The sequence below is a fragment of the Topomyia yanbarensis genome, chromosome 2, assembly GCF_030247195.1.
Source record: "Topomyia yanbarensis strain Yona2022 chromosome 2, ASM3024719v1, whole genome shotgun sequence".
Classification (NCBI taxonomy): Eukaryota; Metazoa; Arthropoda; class Insecta; order Diptera; family Culicidae; genus Topomyia; species Topomyia yanbarensis.
In genome coordinates, this window is record NC_080671.1 from 67303156 (window position 1) to 67319708 (window position 16553).

At 39.4% G+C, this 16553-nt stretch overlaps 1 protein-coding gene across 1 annotated transcript in view; it reads left to right on the top strand.

The window, feature by feature from the left end:
- The first annotated feature begins 283 nt into the window (after positions 1–283).
- LOC131678292 (CD63 antigen-like) overlaps positions 284–16553 on the top strand; it is a 234650-nt gene continuing 218380 nt past the window's right edge. Inside the window, exon 1 of the mRNA XM_058958334.1 lies at positions 284–976. The gene's annotated coding sequence lies outside the window, so the exon portion shown is untranslated. The remainder of the gene's footprint in view (positions 977–16553) is intronic.

The following is a 16553-nucleotide window of genomic DNA, read 5'->3' on the forward strand; positions in this document are numbered from 1 at the left end:
CTTATACGGTTTATGTGTACTGATTTCGGTACAACTTTAGGCTTCGTTGGGCACACCGCGTAAAAAAGCGTTAGCGCTAACACTATTGCGTGAGAGACCTATTCTTATCGGTCGAACACACCGGATGCATTCTCTTTCTCTTGCAGAGGATTGTCTTCCATCGCGCACTCACTCTCATTCATGAAAGAGATATAATTGCGCGTCGCGGCGGATCTCCAAGGGAAACCAGCAGCAGCACAACAAACAAAAATCAAAACATAAGCGTCGTCTGCTCCAGCCAAGCACCATTCTGGACTGTGTGCGGCGTTCGTTGGGAATTTGGTATTGGGTGGCTTGTGGAAGCATGTACAGTACAGTACAGTACAGTTAGGTTAGTTTACAAAGAACTCTCGTCGCGGTTGGATGTGTTTGCGTTCGAGCGGTGTGCCCGTAAGTGAAAGAGGTGAAAGTACCCACGATTGTGCATTCTTTGCCACCTTGAGCCCAAAGTAAAGTGGTTCTGGCGTTGCATCTATCTTCGATTTAAAAGTGAAGTGGTTTTGTTTTAAAAGGAAGTGAAATCACATATCGTATCCGGTGGTGCAGTAAATCTTGTGCTACGACGTCGAGCGAAGTTCTATCTAGCGTTCTGAGTTAGGTATCCATCTATTGTATGCTTGAAGTGCATTACTAAATCTGAGTGAGTGTAATTATTAGTTTCAAAGTGCCGCGCACCTTTGTTCAGATTTCGTTGTTGTGAAAGCGCTCCAAGTCTTTTGTGTCTGTATCGGAATCGTGTCTGACGTGGAGGAAGATAACTATAATACATAGAAGCAGACGAGACGAAATCTGGAATAAATAGGATTTTTTTTCTCCCATCGCAACTTGGATTAAACTCGATTTGTTTGAGACCCGGCTATCTTGCACTTGTTGTCAGGATTCCTCGTTCCGTGCTGTTCGAGCCAGACAAACGATTTGGAGCGACTATAAACGAAAGGTTTGTATGCATATATTTTACAAAGCAGACGTTATTTCGATTGATGGCTTCGTAGGATGCAAAGGTCCGAATTGCGACTCAATCTTTTTAAGCAATCGTTTTAGCGCTATTTTTAAATTAAATAACCAAATTTACGAAACGTTCTTTTATTTCATATCAGTAGCCACACTGTTAACATTTTCTATTCGAATGACCATGAAATACAGGCGGCTGACGACTGATGGGCTCGACGAATATTGTTGAATTCCTGGCTGAATCTAATAAATAACTACACTAGGCACGGGCATTGCACAGTGGCACGACTTAGAACAAAAGGTGGACTAAAGTCCAAACTTTTCCGTATCAGTTCATATAGGACGTTTTTATGTAATTTTGGTACGCTGAATTCGTTTTCGATATTAAAACATTTCAAAAATGAACATTTACTATTCATTAGGGTGTCTCAAAAATATTTTTTTTCTAAATCGTTCTTAAAATTTGTGTATATTAATTTTCGTGTGCTAAATCGTTTTTGATATTAACATTTGCAAAAAAATTTCATTATACATTAGGGTGGCTCAAAAATAATTATTTTGTTGTGAAGGTTCAAATTTTTTTGAAGACATTTTTGTGCGCTGAATTCCTATGTCCGTACAGCAAGCTTTTTTATAACGATGCGTTGAGAAGCGATCGTTTTACTAACTAAAATACCTAGTTATAAAAATTCTTCCAGAATTTCTTGCTGCTAATTACAACATATAAAAGTTTTTAGGCTACATGCTAACAAGTTAAAAAAGATTTTCAGTTAAACTTTCTACGAACTACTAAAGCAATGCAATAAAATTATCCGTACACCATCTTGAATCCGATTTGAACATTTTTCGATGTTTTGGATTCAGAAACACATGCATTTTCAGAATCGGTAGAAAACAACTGATTCCAGAATCTCCGGAGGGATGTTCCATTACTAGGATACAAATACAAATACGATTTGTAAATGTTAACGAAATCTTAGCAATGCAGTGGAGAGCCGATTTTATCAGCACCCGATTTTATCAGCACCCGTTTTTATCTACCTCCCATTTTGTTCAGCTTTAAGACCCGATTGCTCAAAAGTACGATGTGGGGTCTAAGCAGCTCTAAGAAAATGTAATTTTTGCTGACGACTAGATGTAGTATTATCGGATTCAATGGCATCTTAATATTAACCCTCCGGTACTCGCGCCAACTTCTATAACACGAGCACTCGCGCGTTGTATTTTGTACAACACAGATAGTCTTCAAAAGACCTAGTGATCCGTATAATTTGGAGCGTTATTTTTTCTGCAAACTAGGGCAGTAGATTGTGACCTTTTGGATGGACTAATGAATATGTCGGAGTTCTGCGACCAGGCGGCGCTAGTGAACATTACATTTTTTCGACCTACTGTATCTAAAGTTTCAGATTTTTCATGCCCATCTGTCTCTTCGGCAATACTGCTCTGGAGATCAATATCAACGAGATTTGGAAGTTCCTTTACCAGAGTTTTTGATTCATGAAGTTTGAATTCTGGCACTTGCGTTGCGTAAAAAGTTGATATCTCCGGGACCATACCTGTCTTGAAGATTTTCATTAAATACGCAGTCCAAAACGTATTAAGAAAATATTTTAAACATATTATTCAGATGTATTTAGCAACTAAATAATAAATAATTAAAAGGCACGGAAACACGATAAATTTTATTCTATTTAGCAGTAATAGTCAATATTGTTCTACGCAGTATAATATTATAAGTCATGTCATTAGTGAACTATACGTTTTTCAAATCAAATTAGTACACGGAACAAATTGAAGAACAATTGTTTATGTTTAGTGTTATTTTGGTTTTTAGGAAGGTTGTGTCATTATTACCATGCCTGTTCAAAGTAGTGCCTTTTAGTGATCACCATCGTGTGTGGTAGAGTGATGAGTGGTGTTTCACAAATGGTCCACAGTAGTTTTACGACTTCCAAATCGAAATTTATCTGTGTGCATGTTTCAAAATCACGAAAAATATAATTTCATGAGTATTGTATCAATATTTAAGTAATTAGTTTAGAATAAGAAAGAGGAACGTCATCTGACAATTTAGTGAGCATATCTTCGGAATATCATCGATTTATTCTTTCCCTAAGTGATATTTACCAATTTCGGTTTTAGTTTGAAGAAAACGAAAACAAGGACCTTCCAAAAAGTCAGAAATTTGAGATACAGTAGGTCGAAAAAATTAAATATTCAGGTTCACTAGCGCCTCCTAAAGGAAAAATCCCATGCTTTTCGATACACCACTTGGAACGTTTTGATCCCGTGAGCGATCCGCTACAAAAATCAGGAAACTGAAATACATAGGGTCTAACAACGGACTTGTTCATTAGAGCCACCTATTGGTGGTATTCTGAAATACCTAATGGTGGTATTCTGAAATACCGCCTCACAACTTCGTCGAAGACACTGACTTTCTAAACAATCTGGATCTTGAGATACAGTAAGCTGGAAAAATAACATACTCACCGGCGCTACCTAGCAGCAGAATTTTATTTCAAACTATTTGATCCTCCGTAGACTAGCTCTTGATCTCCTGAACAAGTTTGCCGAAGAAAGTGACCATCTACATGATCGAGATTACGAGATATGTTGAACAGAATGCTGTTTTGTTGAATTTCCCATTTAGCGCATTCTATTGTCCTGGTTTTAACAAACAATTTCAGATTTTATTGTTGCACTTGAGGTTTGTCAGTGTAAAAGTTGATTATATCTTACCCAGAACATGTTATCAGAGGCATACATAGTGGTTTGGCATTGGTAAATATCTGCAACGAAATGAAAATGAAAAATCTTGAAGTGGTGTACAAAGTACAACAGCAAGGGTGCTCGAAGTTAGAATGGACAAAGCCCATCGCTGAGTTGGAATGGCTAAATTTAAGATTATCTATTGATCATATAATGGTTGGTAGAGATAACCTCGGAAGTTAATCCTATCGATGAAGAACACACTGCGGCGAAAGGAGGTCATATTCGATACTAATTTCAGTGCTTTGAATTTGAACGAAACCTGTGCGGATAACTTTTTGGCATCTGAATTATGTGTTTGCGAACAATTTTCCTTGCAGTACATAGTAAATCTAGTCCGAATCTGATCTGAGACCGACCAGGTGTCTTAAACCAACGAGACCGGCTCAGTGCATCTTAACTATTTTGATATTCGTACTTCAAAAATCACCCATACTAAGGTTTGTTCGCGACAAAATCTGGTCACCTAAAACACACAAATCTATTCAAATATTCAACCAAAAATGAGTAAATATTTCTCACAAATATATCTGCTCCATCAAAAAATTTATGATTCATTGATGTGTCGTCACTGTTGTGCTATCTTATGACAAGCGCCATTTAGCATATTTCGAGAAAAAACGATTTTTAAAGTTTGTGATTGAATATCTTGAAACTTATAAATGGTAAAAACAATTCAGAGAAGAAAATTTATGCTTCTATCTATTTTGTATTAATTTCTCAAATATTACGAAAACCGGTTGATTATATTGAGAGTTTTTGCTAAAATGACACTACCATAAGTGTGTATTGATTTGTGCCAAATTTTTATGACGTGTCATAATTGTGCATAGAAAACTTTTTGTACAAATATAGCAATAAATTTTAACTTTTATTCATATTTTCGGCTTAGTTTAGTCTAGAAACAATCGGTGAGATGAATTTTAAAGAAAATTGGTCAAGAAATGTAGAAAAAACAGTAATTTTCGTCCACATGCAATTTTTTCAGTTTAAAAGTACAACTGAATATTTCCCACAATATATGTATTTTTCTTTTGAAAATTATTAAGCCATTGTATTCCTCAAAAATTTTTAGGCATTGAAACAACTTCAATATAACTTGAGTAAATCCCAAGATATAGTGATTTGAAGCAGAAAACTCACAATTTCTCAACGCGTTTCTCGGTATATCGAATTCTTCAAAAATAGGTTTCCCAGGTAAAGCCATAGCGGATTTATGTCCTACCCTTAAGGGGAAACTTAATGGAATTGCGCGCGGGGCTTTGCCGATTTTTTTAAAATCGCTGGTGAAAAATTTCGAAAAAAAGAAAACATACAAAACTCGAGCATCGTCTAAGCTACATTTTAGTATTTTTTAAGTTGCGAAATTTGGTGTTTTGTTCGAATGGTGTACCGGCAAAGCTTTGATTTTCAAATTTCTCTTATATTTCCTATGCAAGTACTACTTTTTATTTACATACATTTGTTGAGAATTTTATAAGGAACATTTTCACCGCTTACATTACATAGAATCGAAGCACCGTTTCGGAGATATGTACATTTTGCCGTACATTAAATCATATTTAGAAAAATCATACTTGCGCCGCTGCGGATTAAAAATTTTACACTGTTGCCGTCATTTTACCCATGCTTGGTTGGTGTGCAAACGAAATGAAATCCCACGTGCTCCTGTTGACTTTTAAATTATTCGAACTCATTTCCCGATAATCAGACCAGTTGACATTGGCCATGTTATACAAATGTATTTTGAATAAATTGATTTTTTACAGAAAATACTACAAGTTTTATTTTATCCTCGCAGAAGTCCCATTAGTGGTACACTAAACGAGCAGCCGCCGTTGCTCAAAGATGATTTCGCTAGAGTTTCTCAACGTGGTGCACTCGGGGCACTAGCATGACTGGCGCCGGAATGTTATTATTATGAATTAGAAATGTATTATGTAAATTTTGTAGTGATATAAAAAGCCTCCTAACTAAAATGCATGCAACAGTGTTTTATTAGAAATGCTACTTCTGCTTTACTACAAATAATCTGCTAACTAAAATAAATTTTGCAACTGAATTGATAAGGAATATGAATTTAATTTTATGATATGTTTATTTTATAACAGCAGATAGATGGTTTTCGATAACATGTCTCCAAAATGTAGATTGAAGTTTCTATAAACATTTTGTGCATAGATATTCTTATAACATGGTCTAGACCAACACAGCACAAGTTAGTTGGTGCTTCAGGCATGTCTGACAGGTTCACAGTTTTTTGAAACTGTTTGTAATCTGTGAATATGAATGAAAAGTATGGAACGAATAAAAATGCAATTAATACATTGAAAATAAATGTAATGAACTTATGTACATATTATAAATATGATCGAAGATAATGGTAATATATGAAGAATGTAACAAAATACTGACAATACACATCCGTTCCACACTAAATTTAGGAAGACAATGAAACTTTCGCCAGATTGTTTAGTTATAGATATGTATTACCTTCGGGGAACTTTCTTCGCATTTCTTGGTTATTGTATCGATATTTGTGAAATCAAGGTTTACGAGTTCATACATCAGATATCAGATCAGATTTTTTTTGTTATTCGAAGTGAACCTGCAAAATGCTTCACGAAATTCGAAATCAATTTCATTTAAACAAACATCTTCTAATTATTATTTTACTCTTTGAATCCTGTTTGTGTTTAAGTTTTGTCATAACTCTAAAAATAGTTAAAGATTTGGCCCGAAGGGTGATGTGTCATATTCCATTGGACTCACTTCGTCAAGGTCGGAAAATGTCTGTGAATGTATGTATGTATATATGTATGCTTGCACATGTACGTGTGTACATGGTGTAGAAACTGGATCGCCGTGATATCACAGTGATGCAAAACTTATTGAAATGGGTTCCAAATTACCTGAATTTAGCACTCGCTAATGACTAACCAAATTCGCTTTGGCCACTTTCGATGGCCGGTTTGTTGGACTTTGATTTTGATTATTTTTGCCTTCTTTTTTTGTTTTTATGTTATATTTGCCTTATTATACAGAAAGGTTATACCAACACACTGAAAATTGTCAACCTTATCCTAATTTTTTGTCTAAAATAAGCTTTTTGGCGAAACTATGAGCGTGCGGCGAGGGGTTACCACATATCACCTTCTCCCATTAAACCCATTAAATCTCCCCCATCATACCCTCTCAAACCGCAACCCCATCTCATCTTCTTCAGGCCAACCTCCGTTAGACCCACCCACTGATACCTTCACCTACCTATGACTTTTAAAGGATTCCTCGCGGGTCCGAAGAATACCATCCGCCAACCCAGTACTCGACGACTTACTAGACTGAGGCGCAAATTTGTTTCGCTGATCTCCCATAGGTGTAAACCTTTTTTCTTGTGTAAAAAAAAATATTTCAACATTGTAACCTCCTAGTTTTAAGATATCCAAAATGTAAAAACAAAAGAATTTGGCACCGCCAAGCTAACGCATTTGTGCCTATCAAATAAACGAAATGAATAAAAAAACTGGATTATGCATCTAAACATTTTGACACCTTACATTTCAAAGGTATTCCTATTTCGAGAAAACCTTTTATTATTCAACAATAGAAAAAAAAATCTGCTAGGTCATATCACAGTTCAATGGTCATAGCTTTTCCAAAGACACCATGTAAATATTTATACGTGTGATTTATATGTATGTGGTACCAAAGCCAGCTTACAATTAATTTTTTGATGGTGTCTCTTTACAACAAATTTTAATTTCTTTTATTTATTTTAGAAAGTTTACATCGGATTGCATTTTTGCAGAACATTGCGTATTATTAAGAAAATTGTAATACTAAGAAAAGGTAAATCTTTGATTAGCATTATGTTTCAAATTTATTTTTTCTCTAAACTGATAAAATACTGATTTGTTACACTTTTCAAGAATATTGTCCGATGTTTCTGTACAAATTATATTGTACAGTTTTTGTGAGTGCGCCTAAATTGTATATTTTTATTCAATAAACAAATCTTATATTTTAGTAATAGTAAGCGATTCTTCGTCTGGTTTTACCCAACGGAGCTACATTGCATTTCCGCAGTTAACGTTAACGTAACACAGTTTCGTCATTCTCGCCATACATTACACCTCTTAGAACCTCTGCGTACTTGAGCCATTTCGCCCCGAACTCCACTCGAATATTCTCCTGCGGAAAATATCGCAAACCGTTTAGCTTCGGTTTCTGTGAGTCATTTACCTCCTGTTGTCGGGAGCCGTTTAGCTGCTGATTCCATGAGTAATACTCCAGTTTCGAATATTTCTCAGCGATGAAACTACTCTACTCCGACTGCCAGTTCTCCGGCGACGGAATTTTCCTGGGTTCCAATGGGTAAGTGAGCTTCCAGCTTCGCTTCGATCTACTCGATACAGATCCAGTGGTGGATCTAGCCCGCTCACGAGCTACCCGATAGAGTGTCGAGATCAGTCCGGCGATTCCAGGTGGAGCGTTGCATCCGGTAATTCGGCGCCTCGACGACCCACAACCGGTCTAATCTACTCCGATGGAGTGTTTCCCGAAGACGGAATTTCTCACGAACACGAATTGTTGTTTTACGTTTTAACGACATTCAATTAGCTAGAGATTACTGGGTAGGGAAAGTTATGAAACTTAGAGCCATAGTACTCAAGTGAGAGCAAGGATGTGAAGTAAACAGATCGGAAAACTAGAAGTGGCAGGGTCATTAGAACAGGCTTAATATCGTGCGGGCTTAATTTTTGCCTTCTGATAATGAGGGTCGAGCTTAGGCAGAATTACTACGAATCACCCGAGTTCACTATCATGTGTCCTTGATAAAGGTAGACGTATCTATCTTTACCGTGACAACCGGCAATTGTTGTTTCACGGCGGTTTTCTAGCCGTGCTACTTTGATGACCCCTTCGCCACTTGCAGTGCAACCTGAAGAGTATAGGCGTCACTACTCTGATGACAGCGTTCCAAGTATGTTCGTCGTGAGACACCTCTTCGATAATAATAAGCACTATCACGAAGGACAAGTTCTTTGAATCTATGGACTTCGAAGTCCACGTATTCGGGTGCCATTTGCCTATTCACACACTCCGGACAAAGTGGTGATGAATAGTCTGGAGGACCCCTGCCGGCTCGAGAAAGACCGCCCGGTGTCCCAATACATGATACATTCGTCCGAATCTGTAATCCTTACCGTTGATTCCCGATGCCGGACACTGAAAGTTTGATATCTTACCGTTCTGTACACACCCGCGACACGAATAGCCATTAGAAGATACGTGCACGTTAGCTTTGTTTGTTTCCTCTTTAAGCTCAGCGCAGCAGCCCAAGCTGGAAACACCATACTTCAGTATAGAGGAGGAGATACCCAATTACTTATTCACAATTATTTTTCTTATTTACAACTACAATTATTTTTCCAAAATTGACTTTTTTGTATTTTTTAATAGTTCTAAATAATTTATGCGGACTGTCATTTGAGAAATTTGAAAATTTAAATTTTTATATTTTTTGCTATTAGCAGTCAAAGTTAACCATGTAGGTTACCCCAGTACTAGCTGGCGTCCAAAAGGGACTAGTCCCACATTGTGTTTTATGGAAATTCGAGTTTTCTCATTCTTTTTCCGAGGTTTCAAGAAAAAATAGTCGATCGATTTGCCATCAGTAAATGTAATGTTGTAGCTTACATAACTCGATGTAATACTGTTTTTAGTTTGATTGCATTGTGAGTTGACGTTTTAGCCCAAACAGTCGTTCCTGAAGGTGAGTGCCGCTTACATAATTGCTATGTATGGCTTTTTTCTATCCAATATATATTTCTTGTGCGAATGTATATTGTTAAACGTAATTTGTCGAAAATTCCAGTGAAAGTGTCATGTCGCTACATTGAAAGTTGACCGAGCAATAAGGGATCAAGAGAAAAACGGTACATTGTGGTCGGAAAATTAAATAAAATCGTGGAATCAATTATTATCTTCCGTTATGTAGTTAAGGTGTCTTCGGAAAAGTTGGTGTATGGCACCTAACGCTTTATTTGGTTGAATCATACTAGTTCGGAATTCAGTCGCAACGGCGCTTATCAATTTTTAATAAAGCTATATAGAAATGTGGTGTCTTCGAGAAAATTCTAGGTTGTAGGTTCTATCATTTTCAATATATCTTTTGAATATGCAAATTTTGTAGGTCCTGTATGTTTCGAGATACAGCATGCTTTGATTGAAAAATTTACTTACAGATTATGTTTCCAAAAATACGTCATATTTCGAAACTTGTAGGACCTACAAAGTGAGTATCTTCGAAAGATATGCTTATAAACCTGACATAAAACTTTGCTGGAGACACCATCTTTCCATCTCTGTCCATTAAAAAGTTGATTACAGCACCGTCGTAGCGACTGAATTCCGATCTAATATGAAATGATAAATTAAAGCGCTAGAAGCCATGCAACAACTTTGCCGAACACCATAACTCTAAAACGAAAGATCAAGAAAGTACGTGTGAATTGGGGTTAGCCCCTTTTGGACCCAAGGTACCCCCGGATTAACCCTTCGAACTTCGAAAATGCTCGTGAATTGAAAGGTAGTTCATATAATGGTCTTATTTTTGCTAGACAACATAAACCAATGAATTTCTAATAAATTCGTGTATTTTAAAAATAAAAACAATGTTAATTTGGAAATGCGGAAGTTTTTAGCCCCTTTTGGATGCCAGCCATTCAATTGATACTGAAACTTTCACAATTTAAACAATACACATTAAAAAAATTTCACCCAGAATTTCAATATAAAATGCCTAATGGAAAAATAGTTTCAGCTATTTCAAAATAATGCCATTTGATTCCGTATACCCTTTATCTCAACTCTTCCGAGCAGTTCCAGTGTTAACACCCCGCTATACATTATATTCCACAGTGTTGGGTCGAGTATGGCGGCCTGAGGTACTCCCGCTAATCGACCTTTCGAAGCTTCGCTGATACCTTCGGGACTGTCCAATTTAACCGTCTAGTTACCCCTTGAAAATGCCGAAAATACTTCCCATGTTTCGTCGAACGAATAATTCCTATGGAACTGAGTCTATCCGAAATGAAGTAATGGTTCGTGGCTAATGTGTCAATAATCCCTACGCTTTCGTCGTACCGCTTTATTTGCTCACGAGTTTTCCGCAGCTCCGGAGCCTCATTTGATCCGTGAACCATTTAACTTTCGACTCATGCTTTTCGTCTTCATTACATCGCCATTTATCTCCAGTCTCAGTGAGCCGTAGCTGCTGATTCCATTTAACTTCTGTTTCTGTGTGACTTGCAGCTCTCAGTCTTTTTCCGAGCTACTCGGGTAGTCCCCGGCAGTGAACTCACTCTACTCCGACTGAAAATTCCCTGAGGCGGAATTTCTCTCGTTACTTTCTTCCTTCAACTCCTTGCTCTTCCTTGAGTACTATTGCTCTTAATATTGAAAAATATGTCACCACCTTGCTTGGCTTAATGCAGTCGGATAGTCCACGCACGGTGGTGAATCACCCTACAGTGAATTCCCCAGCGGTAGTTTTCTCCCGATACCAATTTTCGTTTCCGTGACCCATTTAGCTCCCCGCTTCTTCCTGATCTACTGGCTATAGTCATGGCGGTGGACCTTGCGTACTCAACGGGCCAGTCAGTAGGTGCCGCTTGTGCTTGTCAACGTCGTCCGGTTTCGCTTTGAGTTCAGTGCAGCAGCCTAGACCGGTTCGCCTGGAGCCGTCTTGCTCCGACGTTTGGCATGATCCCTGCCAGTACGTTAGTTGTTCTCGCTGCCTTCTCGCATACATAGTAAACATAGAGCTTTAGTGGAACCGATCGTCGATTACCACACCTAGGTGATTTAGCGCGCATCGATGGTATTGAGTGTCCGCCGACGCTGATCACGACACCTTGATTTTTTTCCGGCAGCACTACCTCCGTCTGGTGGTGAGTCACTTGCAACTTGACATCAACCATCCAGATTTCCAGGACGCCAATTGTCCCTGCCGTCAACATCTCCACCTCCTCTAGGGTCTCGACGGTTATTGTCAGGCCAACGTCATCTGCAAAGCCGATGATCTAAATTCACCTGGGTAGTTCCAGTGTTAACATTCCATTGTACATTATATTCCAGAGCGTGGGCCAAGTGCCCTGAGGAGTAGTACCGTGGTACAATAGCGTTTCCTCCTTCTCGTTTGCTTCGGTGCTTTCTCCGCGCTCACGATGACTGTGTCGATGCCGTCCACCGTCGATATCCCTTTCCGGAATCCGAACTGCCTCTGCTATAGTCCATTCTCACTTTCAGCGTAGGTCGTCAGCCTGTTGAGGATGACCTTTTCCAGAAGTTTACCAAGACATCCAGCAGGCATGTTGGCTGATACGATGCTGAATCTCCTTGTGTAGGCATGTAGGCTGACACGATGCTGAATCCCTGGTTTTACAGCGACACTAGCTTCTGGATCTTCCATCTACCCGCGAAGTAGCCATCGTCCAGGCAATTCTGTAGGATTATCCTGAACTTGTGCGGAAACGCCAGCATCGCGGTCTTCAGTGCCACGTTGGGGATTCCGTTTTCGTAACGGGAGCTTTCTTCGCATTCACCCCATTTGTCTCTATAGGGAGCTCGTCGTTGGAGATTCGATTGTCACCAGATTATCCCTGTTTACATCAACGGGATCACTAAGGATGCTGAGCCTTTCGTTCTACCAATACACTCGTTGGATTCTCGACCGCCAGGGCTTCCAACATGCTGAAACCTCTTGCGTTGGTCAGCCTGCTACCCCACTCCACGGCCCAAGCGTCAAAGTATACTAACAACTGGCGTTCGTACGACTAACGAGTCGGTTAGTGCGTCCAGTATCTGATTGTACTGTTCTAGTGTCCATCTCGGAGGATCATAGCAGCTACAGACGAATACACCGATGATCCTGACGATCACAAAGCCTTCGTGTGTGTTATCCATCATCTCTTGGACAGGGAAACCACCCATTACTTGAATTGCAGCCATCTCTACACCACCCAGTTACCGTTATCGGGAGGAACACGATACACCTCTGAAATAATTGCAACGTCGCCCTTCGTTTCTGTTGTTGACTGACACAACAGTTGCTGTGCTATTTCGCAATGACTGAGGTTAAGCTGGGCTATCCCAATCATCGTTGGCTTGCCTTCACCTTTTCGTGCTCTGGACATAAGTAGCATCATTCGTGCAGAGCAGGCACTTCGGTTGCTTTGTGCAGTCACTAGCAATGTGTCCCTTCTCCCCACATTTTCTGCACAGATCAGATGTGTTTCTCGCCTGATGATTGAAACACACCTGAAACACCTTTCCGTTTGATTAGTGGCTCTAGGTATCAATTGTAATGAGTATACCGACCATCCGACTTTGATCTTACCGGTCGACATAAGCTGGTTGCCTGTAGCTGGCGGTAAGTCTATCGCTGCTGCCTGTGTGCCACTATATGCCTTCCTCAACCTGATTGGCATCTGCTATTTGTCACGTTACATTGCTGTAGTAGCGCTCTTCTCACTTCGTCTTCCGTTGTGATCTCGTCCAGATTTCTGCATTCGACCACCGCTTCTTGAACTAAAGCTCTCACATTTGCTTCTCCTTCCACCACTTCTGCCACAAGTTCCAGATAGGTCGAGCTCTTGATTAATTGATTCTTCTTCAGCTCAAACAGAATCTCGCCTTTCTGAGTACGCCTGGTTCTTAGGGACCGTACACTAATTACGTAAGGTATTTTTAGAACATTCCAACCACCCCCTTCCCCCCAGATTGGAATTCGTAAGATTTTGACGAACTCCCCCTCCCCCTACATAAGATCTTATCATGATTTTTGTAATTAAAAAATCATATTGTTAATTCATTGAATAAGATAGCGAAAACGATACTTATAAAATTATTTCAAGAAAATTCATGACAAAATTTAACTGCATTCATCTGTAGTAATTTTATTTGCATCTTAGTAGAACAACTTTTGGGTAATATTTAGAAAAGCCAATCTTGTCCATATAAGCTGCTTCGCTATATTTCACTTCCTTTGAATCTATTTTCTTGTGATGCAGAGCTCAAAAGAATTTATAACCTGTTCTGGCATGAATTTAGTCTGAGCTCCAACTGTGACGATTATCGTACGCATAGTTCCGACATCTTCGAATTTTCTTGAAGTAAAATACAGTTCACACTCTGGAAATATTCGGGCCACAAGATCTGTCACAATCGCATGACAGAACCTTTTTCGAATACCTTGCGGTTTGAACAAAAAGTATGAATAGAAGGATATTGGACCATCAACACGAAGAGTGTCAGTACTTCTTAACTTGTAAGGCATACTGTGACCCCAGTTCCCGAACAGAACAATATGCCACCAAGCGTCAAGAAATTGATGTAACTGCTCTAACACCATCGACAATTAAGACGCTCCTCACGATGGCAACAATAAACAAAATTACATAATTAATTTAACAATCATATCCTGCTGTTGCAAAACACTTCGATTCCAGGTCCACCCTTCCTTGGCCATGATGTACAATATGTGCTAATTTTGTTTGATATAGAAAATGTTCATGGCACAAATAATAAATAATTCTTGTGTAAAGAATATTTTTTCTTATTGATTTCATTTTCATACTTTTTTATGATATTACGTAAGAAAGAAGAAACCCTCCCTCCCCCTCAGATAATAATTTGTAAGATATTTTGAAACTCCCCCTCCCCTCATATGCCTTTACGTAATTAGTGTATGGCCCCTTACTACATTGTCCTCCAGCTCCTTCAGCTTGGGACCCTCTCTCACCCTTTTTGAGGATCGCAGCGTACGTCACGCCGTCGTTTGCTTTGACGACTAGAGCGTCTCTCATACACCTCTCCTGGTGCGGCCGATGGTCTTCTTTCTATCCATTTCTTATTGTTTTTCATCCTCTCTTCTACGGTTTCTACGATTTGCCATCTACTCTCAATTTGTCTGCTGTTTCACTATCTTTTGCCAACCTTGCTCTTTTCACAGAATGGGAATACCCGTCAACCTTCGGCGTCTCATAGGCTTTACTTCACTATCTCCGTGGTCATCATTCTCTTTTCAGCGTTTTCAGTATTCTCCAGTAACGGCATTGCCTCGCTACTGCTACGGCAGATTTGATGCTAATCACTTGATCCCTGATCTGTCCGTCACGTCGTCCCTGCTTTTCGCGCGTTTGTAGACTTTTATGATTTTTGCCTCAGTTTCGTCACTTTAGGCTGGTCTTTTTGGGTAACACACCTGAAACCTTAGCTTTCTTTGGCGACCTATTGCTTTGTCACTGCTCGTGCTTGGTATGGCCTCCCTGGGCTGCTCTCACTGCTGTTGCGGTTGCATATGCTGTTGCCCTTGGTCGTTTTGCTGGGTCGGCGGCCTCGTTAGTTCATTTTTGGTGAACGGGTTCACCACACTTGCTTAGTTAGATTTTTTTTAAATTTTTGTTGTTTTGTCTTCTTCCATGCTCTTTGGGTCACAACTTCAAGCCGCTATCTACGCCCGTAATAAGTAGTCGCCTCATATGATTTCATAGTTATTTTGCGAACAGTGAAGTCGCATGTAAAGGATGATGCGGTCTTTCATGGGGTACCGCGTTCAGAGCCGGCGCTAGTCAGGAACGTTCAACTAGCCTATTTACCGGGTTTCGAGCGTACTTGGAGATCTGCCAAAGTTTCAACGGGACGGGGGGTAGCTAGTAGCATTAGCTCACATGCCGTTTCGGGAAAGTGTATCCATCCTAGGGTAAAAGAATGGCTGTCGTTTGTCGGTCAATTTCGAATAAATCGTTATTCTCAGCCATGTTTTGCCGACAGTTGGATTATTTATGATAAAATCTTTAGCGGAAGAGGCGCCGCTTCGACGGAGCTTCTTTCGGATTTATGTGGGTTTTCACAGAGGTTCTGCAGAGCCCAACATTGCTTACCCCATTATGTCCTAACAAGACTCCCCAACTCGCAATAAATCCCGGGGGTGCGGGGTCGTGACGCCCTGAACTCTTGTCCTGAACTCCTTCTGCCCATGTGTATGTATGTGTGCATGTTTCTAAAATGTTACTCATTTTTCTTAAAGATGACTGGACCGATTTGCTCAATCTTAGTCTCATGGAAGGTACAACCTTCCCATCGGCTGCTATTGAACTTTGTGTCGATCGGAATTCCGGTTCCAAGTTAAAGAGCGCGACCACAAAGCAATTTCCAAAGAAACTGGTACCATTAAAATAACGCAAAACTTCTTAAAATGGCTGCAAAATTATTTGGATTTTACAGTCTAGATCACTAATGACAAACCACAGTCGATTTGATCACATTGGCCACCTCCGAGGATTCCTGAGTCCACAGAAGCTGGAACTATGCAAGCGGAGAGGGAGTAAAAGGAAAATTAAAACATCCAATTTGTATTGTTGATGCCAAAGCAGACCTATTGATAATTTCTCTATTAGAACGGTGAAGGAGTCGCGATGTTTCGGAACGAAATGTAAAACACAATTTTTGCGATTATAAAAAACTGGCGGATCTTGCGGTTGCGGTCTTTTCCACCTTCTATTTTGTTTGCTACTTTTCTGACTCAATCAGTAATCTAGACTGTCTCACCATAAACAATGTGTTCAATAATTATTTAACGCACAGAGTGTAAAAACATTTTTTTTATGGTTCAAACTTATAAATTTAGACGATTATATTTATGTACTGCATTTGGCGCCAACACCCCCTCCCTCTTAACCATATCATCTGTATACCAATACTATATCACCAGGTATACAGGT